The sequence below is a fragment of the Diuraphis noxia genome, unplaced genomic scaffold (genome assembly GCF_037042655.1).
Source record: "Diuraphis noxia isolate RWA-SAM2 unplaced genomic scaffold, SU_Dnox_SAM2 contig0001, whole genome shotgun sequence".
Lineage (NCBI taxonomy): Eukaryota > Metazoa > Arthropoda > Insecta > Hemiptera > Aphididae > Diuraphis > Diuraphis noxia.
The window spans coordinates 7,633,823-7,658,864 of NW_028301711.1; the positions used below are offsets into that span (position 1 = coordinate 7,633,823).

Consider the following 25,042-nt stretch of genomic DNA (forward strand, 5'->3'; position numbering starts at 1 on the left):
ATACAGCATGCAACTGCACGTAAGCACATTTGTTAAATAATTACTGATCCAAATAAAGGGTAAATTATTGTTATTGACAAAACGGTTTGTGGAAAACGTCGTCATCACTATACCCGCCACTTTCCCTTTATAGCTTAACGCAATGTTATAAGTTTGTAACAAACAATATTTTTGCTAACTAAAATTATAACATTACAATATATTTTTTTTATTGACTTAAGAGGTTGTTTTATGTTGACTTATTATGTTATTATTTTTATAGCTGTATATTAGTTTCGTATTATACCTAAGTCTAATATTTTTAAGCTATGATATAATAAAATATATTATTTATAATACCTATTATTATCTAATGACTTAATAAAAAAAAAAATGTAATTTGTTACTTGATTTAAATTTAAAAAATAAAATTTATATTGCACTTATACAAAAATAATGGTTGAAAATGCCTTAAACATCAGGAAAAACAAAATATATTGTATGTATTTTAGTGTGATAAAATATCTATAATGGTATTACAATATCTATTATATCTATTTTATTATTATAGATTTATCAAACATAAATCACATTACTGTAAACTTGAGTGTTATATTTGTAACATATTATGTTTGTACGTACATATTGTATTATAACGAAGTTTATGAAGCACTTCTTAATACAATACAAGAGACAACTAAAGCGTGAAAATTCTCAGGAGGAAACTCGTATGTAGTTATGAACTAACTCATCATCGGAGAAAACTAGTGTCAATTATCCTTCTGATTTGGAATGAGGATATTATAAGGAAGCGATAAATCATAATTTTTGGAAGGGAAATAGTATGCAACGATCCATTTAACGTAAGACACTATTATTTTATTGTTATTTAAAAATTATTATCATACATACATTCTTTTCTATACAAATTACCTTTTTTATAGTTATAATTTTGAAAATGAAATTAGTCAAGTACTTTGAAGTGTAATAATCGAATCGCGGTCTAATAATTTATAATAATTTAAAGTTTAAATGATCTGAATGTGATTATGGTCGAAGGATACTACGCTCAAGAGGTCAATTATTATGATTTCATATAATATATATTTGTAGTCTATGCATTTTATAAGAAACACGATATAATATATACGATAGGTACACGAAACACAGAATTCATACAAAAATTAAGTATTTGATTAAAAAATTATTATTTTAAACTTAAGAATATTAGGGAATGTAGAAAAAAGGTAAACATTTTTTGAATAATTTTTGAATATTTTTTCATATAAAATGATTATGATATAACCTTTTATATCTGGTATAACCTATAATTTTATTTCTTCATCTCCATGGACATTGTAATTTCGACAATTCATCAACAAATACAATACACAGCACTAAGCGAGTTACCATAATAATTATAGATGTGTTTTATTTTAAAAACCATAACGTCTTAAAGATTTTAAGAGATTATAAATTCAACCTCCACGTATAACTGTAATAAACTAATGGTTTGAAATGCTATTTTCATATATCATTTAAACATCCCTACTAATGTTCTACTAATAAAAGTTATAATTTTTCTGATTAATGAGTCGTACAAAAAATAAATCAGTTTATTAAATCATTTTATAAATCAATACGATAATAATAGGACATACCTACATTCAATTGGCTATTTTGAAATTAAAAAATAAAAGTAAAAAATATTATTCTATACGTGTAGCACACGTGTCAATGAATTGTATAGAACAAAAAAATGTTTAAATATAAATTAGAAAAAAAGTTATTTCATTTGTCAGTGTCTTCCTGTTACCCTTAATGTATTATTTTCATAATACTCTTCCATAATTTCAATATTATAGTTTAACGTTATTAAGCTTCAAATATAAAGCTTTCTTGTTGAGCTTATAAGTTTCGATAGAATATTAATTTACAAAGACGATACCTAATAATATGCAATTACGACACCGTCGCAGTTAAATAGTTCTTATGTTTTCAAGAATATAAAATATAACGTTTCGTAATGAATGGAATATTAGATGCTTTCGATAATAATGAAGGTGACTTGTGTAGGTACCTAACTATTTTTTTCATATGCATTTTTATTTTAGGTTTTATACTTAGCAAAAGTTTTTCGGCAGCAATTATTAGCAATAATAATATTATTAAAGTTTTGAGAAAAACATAGAAGGGTAGACATTTATGAGATACTTTGAAATAGATTGTTTTTAACGTTTAAACCTCCTTGTATGTATATTTTTTGTATGTAATCTGTGCATAATATAATTTGTGTGTAACACAATAAATGTTTATTAATGTATTTACATTACTAATAACTCTGTAAACGGTTCAACGCACAGTAGAGGATGTACCTAATGCTAACCGACGGGTTATACATTTATAATATTAGGAATAGGGATTTCAGTTGCATATTATTAAGAAAATATTAAGTGCAGTATGTCCTGTCATAGCGACACTATCCAATTTCAGAAAATGCGTAGTATGTATATTGTATAATATCAACATTATAGTTTACGCATGTATACATATATACTTGAGATTCTGTGTAACAGTATAATACAGGATGTAAAAGAAAGACCTGAAAAATGAAATAACTTTTATAGGCGCTTGCTCTATATAAGTACCACTAGATGCTATACATTTTTTTTTCAATATATATAATAAAAAAAAGTGTATTTTATTTTCTTTTGGAATAAATTCAAAATAGCGAATTTTTGAATCTAACTGTTAACGAATTTTGAGAGTTAAATAATTTATTTAAAAAACGTAGACTCTAATCTTATATTAATAGGTAAATTTTTGGAGTTAATTAATTTGAAACGTAATAACTTTTTTTAAATATTCTTTTTGGAAGTTTACTGGCCTAAATAGTAAATATATTACTTAAATTATCGATTAGCATTACAATTTCGAATAAAATATAAATAATATATTTTTTGTCATATACTTAAATGAAATCAATTTTTTTTCGTCGGGTCTTTCCACTACATACTGTTCAATCGTAAAACAGTTGTATACCTATTATATTTGTATCATACAATAAAATGGTCTATAATTCTTATTATACAACATATATTTTATTGTTATGTATAAGTTATGCATGAAAATTTGATATATTATTTTAAAGTTATTAAAAAAATAAAAAATCTGAGTCGATTCTTTAACATACTAATAGGAATACATATTTTGAATGAGAAAACTATTTCTCTTATTTAAGCCAAGGAAATATTATAAAATGTAATAAATATTGTTTTCGTGTTTTAGGATTTATATTGGGATCAGATATTGTATGCTGTCAAACAACTTATGCTCTGAACTGGTAAGTGTCGTATATTGAGAGTTCAATAATATTGAATTTTACAATTTAACAACTTTTTCGAAAACTCATCCGCTCAAATTTACACTCTATTAATTGTACATTAGGAATTTTAATATTAAGTATAGAACATTTATATGATAGTATGTAATATTATATGTGACGTAACTTTGGGGTACGAATTTACAGCATATTTTTGGTACCTGCCAACATAATATTATACCATGCCAACAGAAAATTAACTATTACTTCTTATTCTGATTATGTAATCGTTATATTACTTAATGCATTTTTTTCGGCAATATTAATTAGTGAAATTATAATGTATTACCTAGTTATTGTTCTAGACAGAGACCTTACACTATCAAGTATTAATTACCTGTTAAATGTCTTTCATTAGATTTGCAGTAATTACAATTTAGTTTTCCTGTTAATTAAGTCAATTGACTAATAAACGAATAACAAAATAAACTTAAACGGACCAAATATATGGTAAGGTTTCTGTATATTTTCTGCAATAATAGCTATAAAAATAATGTTAAATTTAATCTTTAAAGAATAAAAATCATTTTAAATTTTTAATTTAATGTCCACTCTCTTAATGTTTTTTTCTTAAGATTAAATCATTTAATTTTATATCTAAAAATATTTACGTTCCAAATTATTAAATATTTATTCATTTTAATTATTATCGAAATAATGGATATTTGTAAATTAAATATTAAAAGCATAGCTTAGAAGACTTAGAAAGCTACAGCGAGATAAATAAAATAAAAATACAGTAGATTCTCGATAATTCGATGTTGACGGAACGATTGAAAAACTTCGAACTACCGAGAGTTCGAATTGTTGAGTAGTTCAAAATACCGAGAGGGCAAAATAAATTGTTTTTTATTATTGAACATATTAATTATTTCAGTAAATTAGTTGGCACATACGCTATTGGTAGCAGATAGAGGTGTAAGGAGGTCTCACGGTCACGTTTATACTTGATTTGTTTTTATAATAATACAATATAGGTAATATTAAAAAAAAAAAATTACGATAATATAACTTATCACCGTAGTTGAGGAGAATGACATGGTGGATTGTCTCAGGGGGCGTTAGTGACTGTTTATTATTGGGTACACACATTTATTACCCGCGGTTAAGGTGGTTGATTACTATACATCACTACAAATAAAAACAATGTGTACGCTTAAATAAAGCGAGAATGCCAAGTAGAATTTACGCTGTTGGGTTGCAAAGTCGGTTTTAGTTGGTACAATAAGATTATATATTTTTCGTTTAATTATTTGGATGTGCCAGTGCCACACACAATAAAATACATTATAATCTTGAAGACGTAACGCTCACACGAAGTATAATATACTATTAATTTATTAAAATATATTATATTTTAATAAATTAATAAATGTTTACAATTTATAATATATTTTATGATTTTATATAATATATATAATAATTATATATAGTATTTCATTTTGAGATATTTGTGTGTGTGTGTGTGTGTGTGTGTGTGTGTGTGTGTGTGTGTGTGTGTGTGTGTGTGTGTGTGTGTGTGTGTGTGTGTGTGTGTGTGTGTGTGTGTGTGTGTGTGTGTGTGTGTGTGTGTGTGTGTGTGTGTGTGTGTGTGTGTGTGTGTGTGTGTGTGTGTGTGTGTGTGTGTGTGTGTGTGTGAATATGTGCGCGATTCATGTGGTCATTTTCCTCCCTATTGGTATCTCGAGTGGCACATTTCTCGGTTGGCTCCAGGGGATGATTATTGTTTTTGCATCTAACTACGAGCTGCGAGTGTTGGTCACGATAATAATAATACACCCTCACGGCGCATATTATATGTTTGTGGTTTTGTTGTGTATGTTTGGGGGGAGGGTAGGTTTCGCCTTTGGTATGTTGTTATTATTACGAGTAGGTAACATATTATTATTATGAACTAAATATGACCACCGCGCTGGCGCAGTCATAAATATTTTTATTTTGTTTTTTATATTTTCAACTTAAACGGAAAGCGTTATATATATTATATAGTATTGTTGTACTACTATAAACGTGGTAAGCGTGGTTTAATTTAAAACAACATTTCTTACTTGGCATACAAAAAGTATATTCACGGTGATGGATTATTTCTTAATCGACCAAGAATTGGGCCACTGTTTGTGTATCACGGTGGTATGGAAAAGATAATCCCTTGTAGGATACGTAAACGATGAGGGGAACGTATCGACTAATTCACGAGCGTGCCAAACTGCATTAACTTATGAGCGACAATAGTTCATATTATCAAACCCATCATCACCCACCACCAACCACTCACTTCCAACTGAGGCCCACTACATAAAATAAATAAAAATAATAATATTTTCATATTAAAAAGATTTGTCTATTATGTACTTATACTCTTAAGTTTTAAAATTTAAATAATATGCGAGAGGATATCCAGTCTCCAGAACACCAACCGAAATTTAAGCTGGAGCTTTTGCTTCAAATATTTTCCTTCGTCACAGATGAATTGAAGGGTCCAGTGCAACAACCTGGTATGTCTACTTTTAGAAATTGTTCAGGAGAAGAAAAAAACATTTAAATTCTTTAATATTTGTCATACATTTTATGTTTATATAGAAAACATTTAGCATTCCTTTTTCTTTATTGATATTATGTATTCAAATTATAATTATATTAACACAAAAAATGTTGCGACCTATAAATAAGATAAATTTATGGACTTACCAGGTTTCTTGCTCTGAAATTTGGTTTTTATCATTTTTAGTAAGATATACAATTTATTATATCGTTAATATGTGTGGTATTTTTTATATTTATTTTAAATACATATAGCATTCATTATTATGAATCAATAATATGAATTAAAATTACAATTATAATAACACAAAAAAAGTTATGACCTTATAATAGGATAAATTTATGGACTTACCAGGTTCTTGCTCATAAAATTGATTTTTATCATTTATCAGTATAACCAACATAATTAGTTTCGGAGCAAAAACCTTGTATGTCCGGACATACCAGGTTCTTGCTCTGAAATGAAATAACCTGGTAAGTCCATTTTGCTTATATCTCCGTAACTGATAATCGGACATACCGGTTTGTTACACCGAATTGTATACATTTATTTCCTCATAAAGAAACCACGATAAAATTTTTTTTTGAAAAAGTGGACATACCAGGTTGTTGCACTGGACCCTTCAATTAATGTAATTATTATACAATTCCCCACATTCAAAATTTAATTAGGCACCTACATCTTGTTTCGATACGCTTCGACAAAAATACGTGTAAAACGCTATATGGAGAATTAATTAAGATTATATGACATGGCTTGAGTTAAACAAGTCATTGTGGCATACATATGTATAATATGTATGATAAACCACACGTTGAATTCCAAGCTAAAAAAGTTTATCCCTCCCCTCCATCATCACACACCAACACAAACAAAACACCAAACCTAAAGTGTCGTCTCACATAAAAAGTGGTTAAATAATAAATATTCATCAAATGTGGGCAGCAAAATAATTTTACGAAGATTAATGAAAAATTTAAAAAATATACATTCATAATATTATTATGAATTTATGGCAAGGCGATTTGTCTGGACACCGATCGATCAACGACACTATTTGACAATTAAATATTTTTTTTTTTTGTTTAAAAAAACTTTCAATGTTCGTTTGCCATTTGTTTGTCGTCTTAGATCTAGATGGTGAACTCAAGAAAAACAAAACATTTCCTACAACCTCCCGTAGCTGAAAATACTTAAACAATGCTAAGTTATATGGTCATGACAATTGCCGGATTACTTTCAATAATAATATTTTAGTTTTTAATAGTTTATTGTTGGAACACTTTTTTTGTTTTTTTTTTTTTTTACAAAGCTTTCGCTCGTCTTTTTAAGTTTCTAACAGATGAATAATGCATAATATCATTACCTTTATCTTTTGGATGTATTGATAGAATAATATGTTCCAGACATTGTTAGGAAAAATCAATACGAAATTTTACAATTTATTTTAGGTACCATAGTATTATAATATGTTTAAATTAAATACAGAAAATGTACGCGCTCGAGTTCTTAATAATATTATCTAACCATGTGCAAAATACGAAAAATAAGATTAATATACGCATAATAGAAGTAAATATTCCTGTTTTAAAAATTCAAATAATAAACACTGCGAAACGAAGAATATCAATGACAATGCACAAATCATTTATCGATTAAAATTTACTTATTTAGTACAAAGAAGCTCCGATTCCAAATTTTTAAGGCGTTTTGTGTAAGTTTATCATAAAACATGTGTAGAACTTTAACTACAACTGCTATAATATGACGAATTGTGCATGCCCAAATACGATCTCCTCTGATCTGAGCCACGCACAATGCCAAAGTTATGTACTCGTATCAATAGTTAAGTCATGTCATAGTGTCATACTATTGATTGAACTATCTGCAGTAACCATTATACAAGTTTCATATTATTTCATTTATGCGTCTATTGCTGATCGAATGGTCAGTTATTATTTTAATCAAACACCTATGGTAAAACCAACTGAAATAATTTCACATTTGTATCAACAATGTTTGTATTCAGACCAAATGCTAATAATATAGCTACCTACCATAAATCTAACTATTTAGGTTTAATATTTCATGAATGTTTCATGAAATTTGAATTTATATGAAAACAATTTTTTTTAAATTGTGAATTATATACAAAAGCTATCATTAACTTACGGAAAGAGAAACATTTTAAAGTTTGATTTATTGTGTCGAATACTAATAAATTATTAATTGATAACTGATAAACTAGTCGATAATAATATGATCATACTTACCATTTATACACCTAACTTAAAACCATTAACATAGTACTTCGTAAACTTTTATTTATAAGTCATTCATTGTTGATTTTAATTTTTGTGTATTAGTGTAGTCTAAACAATAATAATTACTATAACGATGTATAACCAATTATCAAATAAGATTTAAATAAAAAATAAAAATAAAACATTCTTCATAATTCCATTGATATATATCATGAAGGGTGAAATAATCAATTGGAATATTTAAAATTGAAAAATCTAAATACTTATTTATTAAGGCGACATCACACTAGTAATCCAATATTAATTGTACCTACGCTAATCAAACTCCAAATCACTCGCTTATTATGAAAATATTCGTATTTAATACATGCATGTAATATTATATTTTTACTGCTTAGGTATAAGTATAAAGTATATTATACAAATAAGCTTGATATGAAAAGTTTTTGTTTTCTCGAGGTTTGAAAATTACTCGTAACCAATTTAATATTTTAAAAGTTAAATTATTAATCTCCTCTTAAATATTTATTATAGTTATATGCAAGTAAGTTGTAAAGTTTTGTCAAAAGGTGGGCGAAAGAGATTGGCAGACCACATCGGTGAGACATCTTGCTAAGGTTAGATTACGAAGAATATTGCACTCGAGACTCTTATTAAAATATTATTTTTGAGAATAAACAATCGGATTATTTTTGTTAGCTTACTTTATGTTCGACATTTAATTGACGTCAAATTAAATTGTTATTTATTCTGAGATCATTCTTTTGACTCTATAAAATGGAATTAAGGAAGGAATTAAGTTTCAGTCTCGATGAAAATATCTGAATAGAGTAAAACTGTAATCGTATTTTTATATTGCGCATATTGAAGTTTGATTTTTCCCATCAAGTATTTGTGTGCAGGGATCATCGTGTTACCAATTCAAAGAAAATTATTATGACTTTTCCTTTTCGGTTTTAACTTTTGTTTTTTTGTGAGAGTTCACCCGAGTACTTCACTAATATAAGTTTGTTTAGTGAAACATTGTGTCACTCAGTATTTCGTAAACTAATTGTATATGTTTCTAAATGTTTATAGTACGTACAGAGACACAGAATTATTTATCAAGCATGATGTTGACCACCTTTATTAATGAATTTATTCAAATTTTGTTTTTTTCATCATACATAAAAATTGTATTATTGTAATTATTTACCTAACCTAAACTTGGATTTTTAACTGCTTAAATAGTGTTTTGTATTGATACAAGTAGGTTATGACTGTTGAATTATATTTACTTTAAGTATTTACTTTGAAATATTGAAAAATATAATATTTTTATTTTTGTTTTTGGTATGTTTGACAAAATCATCACTAGATGGTCACACTGAATTCATAGGTGATAAGTGATTATCTGTTCATGATTATGTTTTTCTTTGATGTTTATAAATTATAATGATAATTGATAATACTAGTATATTATAATATAATATTTTTATATTAATATAAAAATATGATATTAAATTAGCCTTAAATTATAAAATATAATAATACTATTGTACTAAGGATTTAAAAATATAAGGTTTTAACTCATAGATTATTATAGTAGGGTCATAACTCTGGTTATAAATATATTTAATTAGCAATTATAAAATATAAAATAATCATGAATTTAGAAATTTATATAAGTAATTCATGTATTTTGAAACTTGTTTAAGTATGTTTATATGAATTTCATGTCTTTTATGTAATGTACTAGCTATGTAATAAATATTTCAATGACGTTTCTAAGAACCCCTAAGAATTTGAATTAGTTAATTGTTTAATGAATAATAGCAATGAGCATTTGAACTCACTTTGTCAAATAAAAATATACAATAATGGCACCTGCTTGCCTATAAGTACTTATTTGGTCTTTGAATGAACTTTAGGCACGATAAATTTGTCTTGACTCCGAAAACTAATCCATTTATAAAATTTATCGCTATTGGCTTTCAACGAAACGAAATTAAACATTTATCATAGTGTTAGTTCACATATGTGGAAAGTGGAACTAGGGCGTGGAATCGAATTTAAAATATTCTTATTTTATTTGCAATCTAATATCGGAACCGGAATCTTACCGAAATCATTTTTTGATTTTTTTAAGAACGTAACCAGAACCGAAAATTTTTGTTAGAAGATAATTTGTAGATTTTTTTTCTTTCCGAGTCTATTAAATATTATAGATATATTATTTGGGCAACAAATAATAATACAGGTACATAGTTGATACATCAAAAGTTCGTTGATTTTGTGAATGTAGACGTGTATTTATAATTTTATAAACCAGAAAATTATACAATAATATGAACAGTTATCAAAATCAAAATGAATTAACATTTAACAATAAATATTGTTATTCACCCACCCGTCGCGATTAGTTTGATAAAACTCGTCATAATCACTAGTTCCTTATATATTTGATAAAGTTATTAAAACGACCAAAATGTATACCTACCTGTATAAATTGCAATCAGATTGTGACATGGTCTAATAATTACTATAATTGTAAACACCAATTTTTTTTTTTAAATTTATTGAATCATAAAAATATTTCGTATAAATATTACAATTATGGAAACATGCTCCTCAATAAACTAATATTTAAATGTGGTTATCTTATCCCCGTGAGCTATGCCAGTGGTATAATCAGAGAATTAAACATAAAAGTAATTAATATTTAACTGTCAAGTTATTTTTTGGAATATTATACTACATTATACATATCCAATGGCATAAAAATAAACTAACCTCTCACTCCACCAAGGAAAATAATCAATTTTTAAATGTTTATAATAATTAAAAATATACACATAACGAACAATCGAACGCATATTTAAAATGTACCGTATTTATCTACAATAATTATGACGGAGCAATTACAATAACAATAATTTTTCGTCCGTTGAGATATAAAAACATGTTTTTTTTATTGGCATAGTAAAAATGATTTTTTTTAGATATTAAAAATATTGTTTACTGTAATTATTTGTTAGTTAATTGTCTTTGTGATGTGGCCTGCGGGTATGTTTGTGTAGATGTCAATTTTTGTGGCGAATGCTGGTACAGATCGATTATTTTAATTTTTTTTTTTTTCATTTATCACAAATACAATCTCAACAGCAAAGTCTATTATTTAACATGATATCATCTTATATTATTTACAATAATTATGGTTGGCATATTGCATTCTAACGATAATTTTAATAATTTACAGATCTTTTCGTTCTGGTTTAGGTCGAGACCGAAGTCGATAGATTCTGTTAGATATTAAAATACGGTAATTAATTTTTTTTTCTTGTTCTGCAGTATTATACTGCATATTATACTTATGCACCTACAGATTTTTGCAGAACCTTAAATTTTTGTAAATCAAACACAGGTGACAAGTTATAAAACTATTGTCTCCTATATGACTAATTTTTAAATGGCTTAAAAATTTCAGAAATCATTTTACCAACTGCATGCAATAATATAAACATTTTTTTTTAGAGTAAATCATGCTATAAGTTGTGATTACATGCAAGGTACTTCTTTTTTTTCAGGAGGTGCTGAGTGGAGCCAAAACCATTTGTTTACGGGAGCTATGCTTTTTAAAAAATTACCGTGATTAATAAATAATTTTAAGTATTCATTTTAACATACAGGTAGTTTCAGTTGTGAAGCACACATTATGAATTTGAACTGTTGATTCATTAACAATGTTTTGATAATCCCACCTATATAGGTATATTATTTTTGCTTTTTTGTGGAAATAAACTTTACAAACTCTAAACGACTACATTAACAATTATTTACGAAATCGAATATTTTATTTTACTTTCATAACATACAATTTATGACTAAATGGTTACGCTTCTATTAACTTTTGTTTCATGACATATGAATCGTTTCATGACGGGAGTTTTGACAACGATTTGAGATCTACGTTTATTTATTCTCATACACCATTTAATACACTTAGTATACAGGGTCTCCCACGTGGATTTACCGATTGCGATATCTCACGAAATAATGGAGATATCAAAATTCTGGTTTCATAATAAGATTCACAGGGATAAGAACTACAACTATTTCGTTTTAAAATGTATTTTAATGTTTTTGTAAAAAATTTACAAAATACATTTTTTTATTTAATTATTTCCAAAAAAATTAAAGATAGCAATTTTTTAGTGTTTATTTTTCTGAAAATATTGACGTTTCAAAATTTTATTTTATTAGAAACACTGAGAGTATGGGAATGCGCGCGGCGCGGTGGATCACATGTTTGATAACATTATGGTGTTAAATAATTCAAAATTTTTCTCGAAACTAAAAAAAAAAAATTAAAAATCAGAAAATTATTGAAAATAAAATTTTGAAACGTTAATATTTTCAAAAAAAATAAACTCTACAAAATGGCCATCTTTAATTTTTTTGGAAATAATTAAATAGGTACATAAAAATATTTTTTTTAACTTTTTTACCAAAACATTAAAATACATTAAAATATGAAACAATTGTAGTTCTTATTCCTGTGAGCTTTATTCCCAAACCAGAATTTCGATATCACCATTATTTCGAGAGATATCGCAATCGGTAAATCCTCACGGGACACCCTGTATTATAATAAAAATAATGCAGCAATAAACTGAGAAAATATTCAGTATTTGTTTCTCAAATCACATAATATGTTTTATTGAAATTGTTTCATTACAATAATCGTTATTTAAAAATTAGCTTTGATAAAATTAATATCTGCATTAACTATTATAATACCTAATAACTTATTGTGCGTTATGTCACATTTTTCAGTGAATGGGCTGGTGTGGAAGGTATACCATTTTTAGACGGGATTAAAGTCCTCACCGTCATTCTCTTTTAGCGCCGTTCTGATGATATAATTAGTGACTTTAAACAATATTCTAATTCAAAGTAATTTAGTCATAATAGTCAATCATATTCTTAAATTTGATAATAATTTGAACTAATTATTTTATATTTTATACTATATACCTACCTCGAATAATACAATTTTATACAACCGTATAGTACACTCATATTTCTTAATACCAGTAGTGTTTTGTTTATGTAATTTTTAATATAATTTTTAAGTAATTGCTGTGCGCATTTTTTGTCATTAATGCAGGCACCGTTTTTCGTCGAACACAACTCTACAAATTCTTGCACTAACCCCGTCTGGAACATAATATGGAAATTATGAGTGCGATATTAATTTGAAATTAATTTACCAACCAGCCATCCCATTAAAACGGCAATTGGGTTGAAATTATTGCTTACCAGTGGGACCTGCCAAATAATCTTCCATTACAGGCCCCGGGGAAACTGGCAAACTTCAACACGTTAGGATACATAATATTTTGTATACTTGGTGGTGAAAATTCGTGTTATCCTTCGTTTGATAACAACAACAGCACTGGTGTAATAACCAGATAAGTTAATTTTCTTAATTTAATTATTAATCTTATGCAATTTTAGAACAAAACCAAATTCATCTTAGTTATTGTATATTTTATAAAACATTAAAAAGGAAATCATAAATATGAATACAATATAAATGAATACTTTTACTGTGTAAATAAAAATTATAACATTTTTATAATTTATAATTCATTTGAGGTATTTGGTATAGTCTACGTAATCGTAATCACATATTATAATCGATTCTCAATTTAATAGTGTTAAGGATTCTAAGAGATTTTGTCCCATTAGTGATCTCAAACACTGTTCGCCAAATGCACCGATTTTACTATACTACCTGAAGTTCATACATCATTTGCGCCAGTAAATTTACCACAAATTAATTAGATATATATACATCGATTACACCAGGAAAATGTGAATATTTTTAGATATGTTATTTTATTGAATTTTAATAATAGGTGTATAAGTTAACATTTAAGTCACTATCAAAAACCGTAAAAAATTAAAATATTAAAATACATATTATTTTTATACTTGACATTATTAATTTAAAAACATTTTTATTTTTTTTTTAGGGCATTAAAGTTAAGTTGGCTCTCTAATTATTATACAATAATTTATTGAATATATTCATATAATATTATATTGATATAATATAATATATCTTGATGGATATTCCGTTTTGACAAATTTATTGGTAATTTTATCACATGTACCTAGATAGAAAACGTTTATGCACAAATGTTGAAAAAACGATATCATAACAATTATTCGTACTCCAGCGCAATATTGCCGGTGCAATTAATATATAACCTTTTTTGAACCTTAATATGACAATATCGTCCATCGCAGTTGATGTATTACCTTTTTGGACATCAAAATTTGTTTTCCTTAGGTACCTTTGATTTCTGGCACGATTGACATATACTTATCTCAAATAGGTTTTGAGAATTTTAGGTTAGGAAGGTTTTATAATGTTCAGTATAGGATCTATTATGTAAATTAAAATCTTTTAAAAATTTTCAAACACACTATACATTGCTTACAATAATTTTCAAAAGGTATTAAATTTAAATTTATTTTTATTTTTTTGTTATTAACTCTTCAGAAACAGAATTTTATTCATTCAGAGTTGGTATATTTAGTTTATTTAATGTATATGAAGGACTGCTATCTAGTTGCTAAAACTTCAATTGCTCAACTAAAAAAACTCTATTTATTTCACTTATTTTTGATAGCGAATTCAAAGCTTTTTTGGTTAATTTTTATTATCATTGAGTACCTATATTGAATGTTATTGGATCTAAATATAATGTGTCTTGCAACGAATCAATAGTATAATATGAAACCTATTTTATAGCCGAGTGGATACTGTACGGGTCAGGAGCAATTATAATAATACACGCACCCCGGACACCTGATTGTTCACCCCTAACACCTAAGTCTTAATAATATGAAGGACTAGCAGGGTGTGTAGTGATGTAATAGCTCGAACAGCACTGGTTGGGAACGCCGGACAAATACTGTCGAGCTATGTAGTGCGTGTTGTGTAACTGTGTCTAAATGTGTATGATCGTAGGTGTGTATATGTTACGGTAAATGATGTTATATCGGCAATTAACGTTATTTGCCGGTTATTAACGTTATTTACCTACGAATGTGGGAATTATCGTTATTTTCTAGTGAATAACGTTAATAACCGTATGATTTGGGAATTGTTGATTTTATTTTAAAATAATGTCCAACAAGCAAAGATAAAGTGATCGCTAAACTAATTGTGGTACTAATTGGGTAAATCAATAAAACTTTATCGGCCACAGATAAAGTGGACACTGGGCCTATACAGTTTACAATTACTATACATATTATAACATCGGTATAGCCGTGGAGATTACATTTGAAAATATCATGTCTAACGAAAATTTATACAGATTATTACTTTAGTATGTGTACAACTGTCGTCGTATTTACCACTTATTTAAAATGGCTATCGATATTCAGACTGTTCGCACAACTTTCAACGAAAAAATGAAAAATATTCTTACAAGCAAACGAGATGACAATAACTCATTTTTGTCTACTAAAGACTACAATGATGTTATTGAACAAGTTAAAAGATCAAAACTGTGTTTAAAAACTGTTGGCGAAGCTAAAACAATGAAGGACTGTCGTGTAGTACGTAAGTACGATATTTTAAAAATAAATGGAAAAGAACACCTTATTAGACCAGTTGACGAAAAAAATGTTGTATGTATTACGTTAAAATTGAAGAACTGTTTGATATTCTTCACGAAACACATTCTGCCATCGGCCATGGAGGACGAAATCGTATGATGGCAGAACTGAAAAATAAATATTGCAATATAACAAACGAAACAGTTATGGTTTATTTAAAATTATGTGTTCAATGTCAGAAAAAAGCAGTGCACCCAAGAAAAGGATTAGTATCCAAACCAATTTTAAAGTCAACTTTCAACTCACGGGCACAAGTTGACCTTATAGACATGCAATCTCAACATTATAATGACTATCGTTTCATAATGAATTACCAGGATCATCTGAATAAGTACGTAATATTGAAACCCTTAAAATCAAAACGCGCTAAAGAAATCGCTTACAATCTTATCGATATTTATACGTTATTTGGGGCACCTGCAATATTGCAATCCGATAACGGGAGAGAATTCGTTAATTCGGTGATTAATGAACTTCATATGATGTGGAATGAAGTCAAAATCGTTCACGGAAAGCCAAGACATAGTCAAAGTCAAGGATCAGTTGAACGAGCCAATAGAGACGCGTCCAAGAAATGCTAGCTGCTTGGATGGGTGATAATAATAGTTCCGATTGGCCATCGGCATTAAGATTTATTCAGTTTAAAAAAAATAGAGCTTTTCCTTTAGGTACTATTAACATTTTACTTATTTTTATTAATAGTTAATAAAAATTGTTTTTTTTTTTAATGTTTATTATTTACATATTAGGCATAGGTAGAACGCCATGTGAAGCGATGTTTGGCTGCACGGCTAGAATTGGTTTAATGTCGTCTAATCTTCCCAACGATAAAATAAAAAAAGTAATTACAGAAGAAGATTTAGAAAAAATAACCATAATGAACCAATCACCGAAGAAGACGAAATCGGAAATGAAATGATAGAAATCGAAGAAAAGAATTCGGAAATTGGTACTTAAATATTTTTTAATTATTTAACAATAAATTTCCGAATTCTAAATATAACACAAATAAAACTAAAATATAAATATTTAAAAATTATTTTTATAATTTATTAAATTATTTTAAATATTTTTTAGGTGATCGTCAAGAAAATATTTGTATTGCACGTAAAAATTCAAAAAAAAAATTTAGAAAAACAAGGAGAGAAAATGATGAAACTTTCTAAAGAAAAGTTTCCTCTGCTTGAAATAGGCACAACTGTACGTGTAACTATACCGGACGTTGATAGAGCTCGTGGTTCTCCGCGAAATATACTGGCAGTTGTCACCCAAGTTGAACATGACTTATAAAAACTCTGTAAGTTAATTCTTAATGAAAAAATATATTATTAAAATTAAAAATGTTTTAATTATTTTATAGGTACGGAACATGGTTTTCTTAAATACAATTACACTCGTCAAGAAATAGCTGCTTGCGAAGAAAATCTATTAGACTTGGACAAAATTAGCAGGTGATAGACAATTGACACTGAGGGAAGCAGCTAGTAATAGTTCGGTTGCGGGCCCTCAAGGGTAGTCCAGCGTTGCCATTGCAAGACTGGTTGCAATAATAAGCGTTGTGCCTTCCGTGGGGCTGAAAAATTATGTAATAGTAAATGTCATGGGAGTGCAAATTGTAAAAACAAATAAAAACTAGTAATGCATTTTTTCTATTTATAAAAATACCTAGGTACATCATTTTTCAAATTGTAGTAGGTATTTGAGATTCATGTGCATATTTGGTCTATAACAACAATTACCTGTGTATTTGGTCATTAACGTGATTATCCGGTTTATAACGATAATTACCTGTGTATTTGGTAAATAACGTTAATAACCGGCGAATAACGTTAATTTCCATTTAACATAATTTACCGTAACATATACAATGACTAATAATAAAAATGGTAACGCGATTGCTGGTAAAAATGAGTTGCTGTACCTATAATACACAAATTAAATAATAATTTTTACAAATATATTTTAAAAAAAACACAGCAACGCAATAATATACAGAATATAATAGGTAATAATAAATCAAGCCATTATGGCTAAACAGGATAAGCATCTGATTATAAATGTAGAGCCCTTGTGACTGACAAATAACAGTATAATATGTTAAGGCCCAACAGAATAAATCATAGTATTATTGCTCGGCCCTTATGACCACACAAATATAAGTATAAGATAGTATGCGATCCTTGTAACCGAACAGAATAATACTAATGGTAATTATACTATGTGGCCCTTCTGGCACAACAAAATATAATAATAAATATACAGCCCTTTTGGCCTAACAGCTAAATAATATGTATAATACAAAATAACAATATAAAATAAAGCTCACAGTTTGTGGAGCGCAGACTAGCCAGCTGACGTTCTCCTGTAATTTACCGAGCTTTAAAGGTCACTTTGGCTTCAAATTCCTTACTATATATGCAATATTTCAAAGCGTTATTAATAATTTATTATTAATAACACAACATACCGTTGAACGTGAAATATGTTATCTAATTTATTTTTGACATTAATCCATTTAATTGACCGATATATTATACGTATGTTTGTGATACTTTTCACAATACACTACAATAGTAGGTACAATTTGGTAAATAATTTTAATCGGATATACAAATATTTAAATCTAACAAGATAAATGCATTTGTGGGTGCATAGCATGCAATTCGGATAGACCCCTCTAGGAGAGGTATGCGATTTGAACTTTTTTTTTGCATCAAATTCAGATAGAAAAACAGAAACATCGGTCCTTAGACTACGAGACAGCGGCGAAGGTGCATCCAAATTGCACGCCATCACTTAAATGATTAGTTCTGTACATTTGTAAGACGGAAACAACGCATGCGGTTGTAGCGTCCTATAAGAACCATATTTTAAACTCCACATTAATTTTTGTTTTACATAAAAAAAATAATATTAAAATATAAATATTCTGAGGTAAAAATATTAAATACTATAATATTGTTTGTAAGACTATTCTACTCGTTCAACTTTCAATAAATATGTGTATACGTCAACATTTATAAAAAAAAAACGAAATAATCATACTATATTAAAAAAAAAAAAAATTTAAGATTAGAATTTCAATCGATTCATTATTGACGCTGGATTGAGCATATTTGTTATATCGCACTGTATAGTTGTATTAGGTAGGTATATAAACGATACATTGTGATAATTGTATTGTTACATTTGTTTCTGGATTGCTTAAATATCTCTTATAATTTTATCCAATCAGAGTTCGAAATATAATATGAATTATGATGTATCCATTAGTGTACTGTTCAAAATCTTTGAGTGTCAATCCGTTCAATGTTAAACTTAATTTAACTCGCTAGCTCTAGTCGTCTATATACTATATCATAGTATAGTATATTATTGGTATCCAAATTTGTGGGCTTGAAACCAATGAGTGCTATGTAACATTATCACTCATCAGAAAAATTGCTCAGTAGAGTATTTCAAAGGTTAACAATTAAAAAAAAAAAAAATGTAACTTCTACTCAATCGATTTTGATATTTTGTTGGTGTTAAAAAATCCACAGTATTTTATAAATTAAATTTTAAGTATCGTAAAAAAAAATACTTTTTAGTTATTCAAAGTAACAAATAAGAAATAAATATTAATTTTTTTTTCATTTATTCATCAAAAGGTAATATCTGACTCACTGAACATGTTCGGGTGGCGGCTCATGAGTTCACAATATTAACATTTGCTATAAATCATTACATTTTGCAATATACTTTCTCACATGAATAAAATATTAATATAACTAAATATATTATTTATATATATATATATATATTATAATATAATGATAGTATTATGTAAAAGGTCAAGTACTTAAATAATCAATAATTAGTAATTACTAAAACTACCTAGTAAATGTAATAAATAGGTAATGCAATAATCGTATATGTGTGATATAACTTATGAGTTATGACTGTATGAAAAATTTTTTAATTATAAAAGTCAGTGTAGGTATTTTTTTTTTTTTTAAGAATCTTAAGAGGGTGCAACACCCGTATTTGTTGTCTCAGTCTTACAAATGTGTAACATAGCAAATTTACGTTCAGCAGTTTCACGTTTAACTTAAAAATTAGAACGAATAGACCTATTATGGAAATTTATTGTAAGAACATTTCCTGTGCTTTGTTGGAAGTATTTTTACGATAATTCAGTTTTTTGGTGAATTATGAGTATTTTTATTTTACAATTTATTATACGCGCATAACGATACTCACTTAAAAACTGAATTATCGTAAAGATACTTCCAATAAAACACAGATAATGTTCTTACAATCAAGTTTCATAATAGTCTATTCACTCTAATTTTTAAGTTAACGGAGTAATACGTGAATTGTTGAGTGTAAATTTGTTATGTTACGTGTTTATAAGACAAGGGTGTTGCGCCCTCTTAAGAGAGTTTATATAATATATCTGTTAGCGGCAATGTGTATAATATTGGTATTTTATAAAATGTCTAGAAATTCTATATAACACTAACTACAGCTGGCAAACTATAAAAATTTTTAAATTACCTAAGCATTATATGAAATGCCAAACAATGTATAGGTAATATATTAAATCCATATTATCAGTACCTATTGATATTTGACAATGTACCTTCACCTAATATAAATCCATTAGTAATCTGTAATATCGATAAATTTAATGAAGTAGAATTAGAAGTACTTGTTTTCATTAGGTGTTCTGAAACAACTTTATGTTAGATCCCAATTTACAGTCTGTTAATAAAATTTTGTTGCTCTAGAGGAAGTAAACCACGAAAAAGAATTTGGTTTACGATCTATTGCCACTCAAGAAGCAACCGGATCTGGACAAGGCTTTATTAAATGTCCATGTTCAACAAGATGTCAAAATAACAGATGTAAGTGTTTAAAAAATAAAATTCATTGCAATTAAAAATGTCATCTTAATTTACAGAGTTGAAATAAATAAATTTAACCAATTTTTATTAACTTAAACATATGAAATACCTATATATATTTTTTTTTGTAATAATAGAATCCTATTATTAACATTTATTTTGTCTTTTGTCTTAACGAAGTTTAAAATAAATTTTAAAAAGTATATTATTGTATTTATTCTTAATAAGTACCTACGTTGTACATAGATTTTTGTATTTTATAGAATAATATAATAGTAATAATAATTAATAACTGCATGTTAGTAAACTACCCATACAATTTACAAATTGTCTTTTTTTTTTTTCATTTTTATGCAATATATTCTGTAATATTAAATGTATACCTACTTTGTAATAAATATTTTTTAGTGAGCTAAAAAAATTAATAATTGTCTTTATTATTATAGAAGGAAATTAATTTTTTTGGATTATTTCACTATTCTACAGATTACCAATATTTTGTTGTTTGTCATTTTATGAAATGCCTAGTTATTATACAGAATATTTAGGAAATGTGTGTAAAAAAAATTTATTATACACTTTTTTAAAAATCACCAGATATTATATAGAATTCCTAGGCACTTTATATATTAAATATATTATACACGTTGCCGCTAACATATCAATATAATATAACATGTTATGTTTAATTTTTAATGGCAATATATTGTAAAATTTTTGACCGATAAACAAATATGTGAATTGTGTTAATTCTTAGTGCATGATGGTTACGTTGCTATTAGATATTTCAATTTTAAAAGTATTAAGTAGTGTTGAACTATGTTAAGTATCTAAATTTAATAAACTAATTTTTCACTAGAATAGTACATTCATATTATTGTCAAAGTATTCTGTGTGATATCTTGAGCACTTACATAAAATGATTTATTGTTTGTATTTTTTTAAAAATCTTGTATAGTATAGTAAGATCTATAAATATTTCATACGCACCTTCCCATATAGAAATACCATAATTAACTACGAATTAAATTAATCCTTGAAGCAACAGCTATAATTAACTGATTAACTTGGAATTTACACGGATTGATCTGTTTGCTATGTAGATGTTACATTTAAACTTTTAATATTGCTCGGAGGATCACAGCCTGAAAGTACTAGCGTAATGATTGATCGAAACACAATTAGGTATTTTCAACAATTCAACAATGTATATGTTATACGCCTCATCGATTTCATACTAGCCACTAATTTTAAATAACACGAAATGCTTTAGAACAAGTAAAATATTTTAAAACAACGTTTGGTGAGCAACTGGTTAGGTTGGTGGTTGAGCCGACGACTCAGCTGGAGAGTCCGTGTCGTAGGCATAGGCGTGCGCAGGAATTTTTCACAGGCTGTGCAGTATTATTTTAGTAGGGGTTATAATGACCTATTACAATTCAGTAAGATAAAAAAAATTAAAAATATAAAAATTCAATATTATTATTGACTATAATATTAATTAAGACAATTATAGTTTACATATTATTACATATACAACTATTTTCACTTAATATAGGTACAATAGCATTTATATTTATGATGGTAATCTTCTCTGGATTGGTGTTAGTGTTTTAAACTCATCAATAATTGCCTCAATATCAAAAGAGTTTGAAATTTCCTGTTCAATAAATATTGTGAGTAAGGCATCTAACCTTTCTTGAGTATAGGCGCAACTCGATCTCTAAAATGTGGGGTGCTAAATCTGTGAATACATCGCAGAGTAGTGAGGGCAAAGCCTCCCAAGCCCTATACACATAGACCAACATTAATCGATAAATCGAAATTTTAAAACACATATTAAGACTTTTTACAAAAATAAAAAAATGAACATTTATAATATTTAATAATATCAATATTAATATAATAATAATATTAAAAACAACATGTATAATACTATTTTTTACTACAATATTAGTAACACGTTGAAACATTTTAATTTCATAATCTTATTATATAAATAATATTTTATACATTTTAAATCAGCATAATTTTTCTGGGTTTCATAAAATATTTATTCAAAATAGTTTAGGTGTTTAGATATCTAATTGAATAAATCTTTTTCAATATTCAACAAAGATAAATAACGAATTATATTATACGACCAAATAGTTATACATTTTATCATTTAAAAACATAAAATTCATAGTATTTCATTAAAATAATAATAGTTAGATATAAAAAACATAGGGTGCTACATTTTAACTTTGGGGTGCTAAAGACCTTTTTGCACTCCCCCTATTTGCGCCACTGTTCTTAAGCCATTATACTGCGTAATTTACTCTTAATAGTATTGCCAATTTTGAAAAAGCTCTTTTGCAAGAGCATCTAGTGACTGGTATGGTAATAAATTCTTGTAGAACTTTAAAAATATTTTCAAAAGTTCTCAATCGGTCTGTTCCATCCTTAGTAATCCAACTTAACCACTGAGTTATTGTACTATTATTACTTCTTCTTGGTATGTTATTTTATAAATTGAAAACCAGATAACTGATAAATGATTAACGCAAAAAATTGGAGGGAAACACTATCAATCAAAAATGTTGTACCCGAATTCGTAGTTAATTCTTTGACCATGATGGTACCAAATAATACTACAATAGATATTAAATATATTATCATGGCTATAATAGTATCTATAGCCGTGATTATTATTATTGTTAGATATTGCGTTATCTCGGTGAACGGAGTATAATTATTTGTGTATTATACATAATAATGTTAAATACATATAGGTATATGTATATATATAATATGATACAGAATAATTTATACCAACCCTCAATAATCAGTTTTAAATAATTTAAACATTTTTCATTACGAATTTAAAGTAGGCACAATCGTTTGCAGGGTGTGCAGCACGTCTATGGTCAAAGGGACTTTTATAGATAATGGGGTATTTCGGTACCGCCTTTGGTCGTAATGGAACCGTAGATTGCGGTATTTCACCCATGTGTGTGAGATATCTTTCTTATATTATAAAATTGTAGTATTTTGGTATTACCATAATTATTAGTGTATTGGATATTTGATAATTTTTATTTATACAGCTGAAGATTATAAACTACATAAATTGTTTTCTTAAATAAACTAAATGTATAATTACAATAAATAAATAATAAAATAATGCGTATATCATTACGAAATTGTTCGAGAAACATTTTTTTTAATAGACACCGTCGTTATATACCATTAGGAATTATTAAATTGTGAGAGGATGGTTGAGCAGTCAGTCGGAGAGGGTGTTTTAAAAGTGATTGGCGTTTTTTTTTTTCAAGTTATCCCATTCAACAAAAGAGCAAGGTTATTAAATTATGTACGTAGGTAAATATTAAAGTTTTCGGCTTTTTAATCACCGCCGCCCCCCAAGTGCTTACACAACCGACGCTGCTATTACAACAGTCGTATGCATGCATAATATAATTATAGGTATTTGTTATTAATATTATAACAATGAAAACGAAGTGCGATATCAAAAATATTGAACGAAAAATCATGCGAACCACGTCTGTCACTGTGTATACTGTATAGTATACTAGTGTATTTGTTATTCGAACGTCGCAGATCAAAATAATAAAATAATAATAATATAGTGACTGAATAAAATAAAATAGACATATAGAGAATATAAACATGCTCTAAACTCAATTAGTTCCGAGGGTGCATAGTAAATATTTTTATAACTTTTATTTGGTTTCATTGTATAATAGTTAGATAATAGGATATTAATAGACGAGATAAGATTTGATAGGATTTTTCCCCATAGGTCTTAAACTAGATAGAATTATACTAAATGATCTAAAATGATTTATCAATTTATAAAAATAAAAATACTAAGCAAGGCACTTTTATAGTAAAAGATTAACGTCTTAATTTACAATCTATCACGAGGGACTGTGCGAACGCCATCCCCGCTATCAAAAATAAGTTGTCCGAGATATCTATTTGGAATATTCGAAGGAGTAAAGTATAGTAAAGTTACAACCCTGGAACGGTCTCCACCAGGAGGCACCAATTATTTGATCGTGGTGTATATCGACAACGCATATCCATAAGACACCACAACAGTTCAAGTAACATATAAAATATATCGATTTCAGTAGGCCTATGAAAATTTTGTAATAATTGGTGATCCAACCGTTCGTGCAATCAACCGATCACATACGACTGCAGTTGCTTGGTGTATCTTGATCAACATCCAGTCGGTGGACTGAAAGTTTGGCCAACATTTGCGACGCATTGCTAACAAATCATGGGAAAATCGTTT

The 25,042-nt window shown here is 27.4% G+C and overlaps 1 long non-coding RNA gene and 1 pseudogene across 2 annotated transcripts; both read left to right on the forward strand.

Annotated features, from left to right (window-relative positions):
• The first annotated feature begins 556 nt into the window (after positions 1-556).
• On the forward strand, positions 557-20,825 carry LOC149059392 (uncharacterized). Its single transcript, XR_016189310.1, has 3 exons — positions 557-842; positions 3,268-3,322; positions 20,620-20,825. It is a non-coding gene; the product is annotated as an uncharacterized LOC149059392 (long non-coding RNA).
• On the forward strand, positions 15,438-17,476 carry LOC107164301 (KRAB domain-containing protein 2-like; annotated as a pseudogene). The gene is made up of 4 exons (XR_016189613.1): positions 15,438-16,515; positions 16,597-16,796; positions 16,925-17,144; positions 17,208-17,476. The product of XR_016189613.1 is annotated as a KRAB domain-containing protein 2-like (transcript).
• Positions 20,826-25,042: the final 4,217 nt, after the last annotated feature.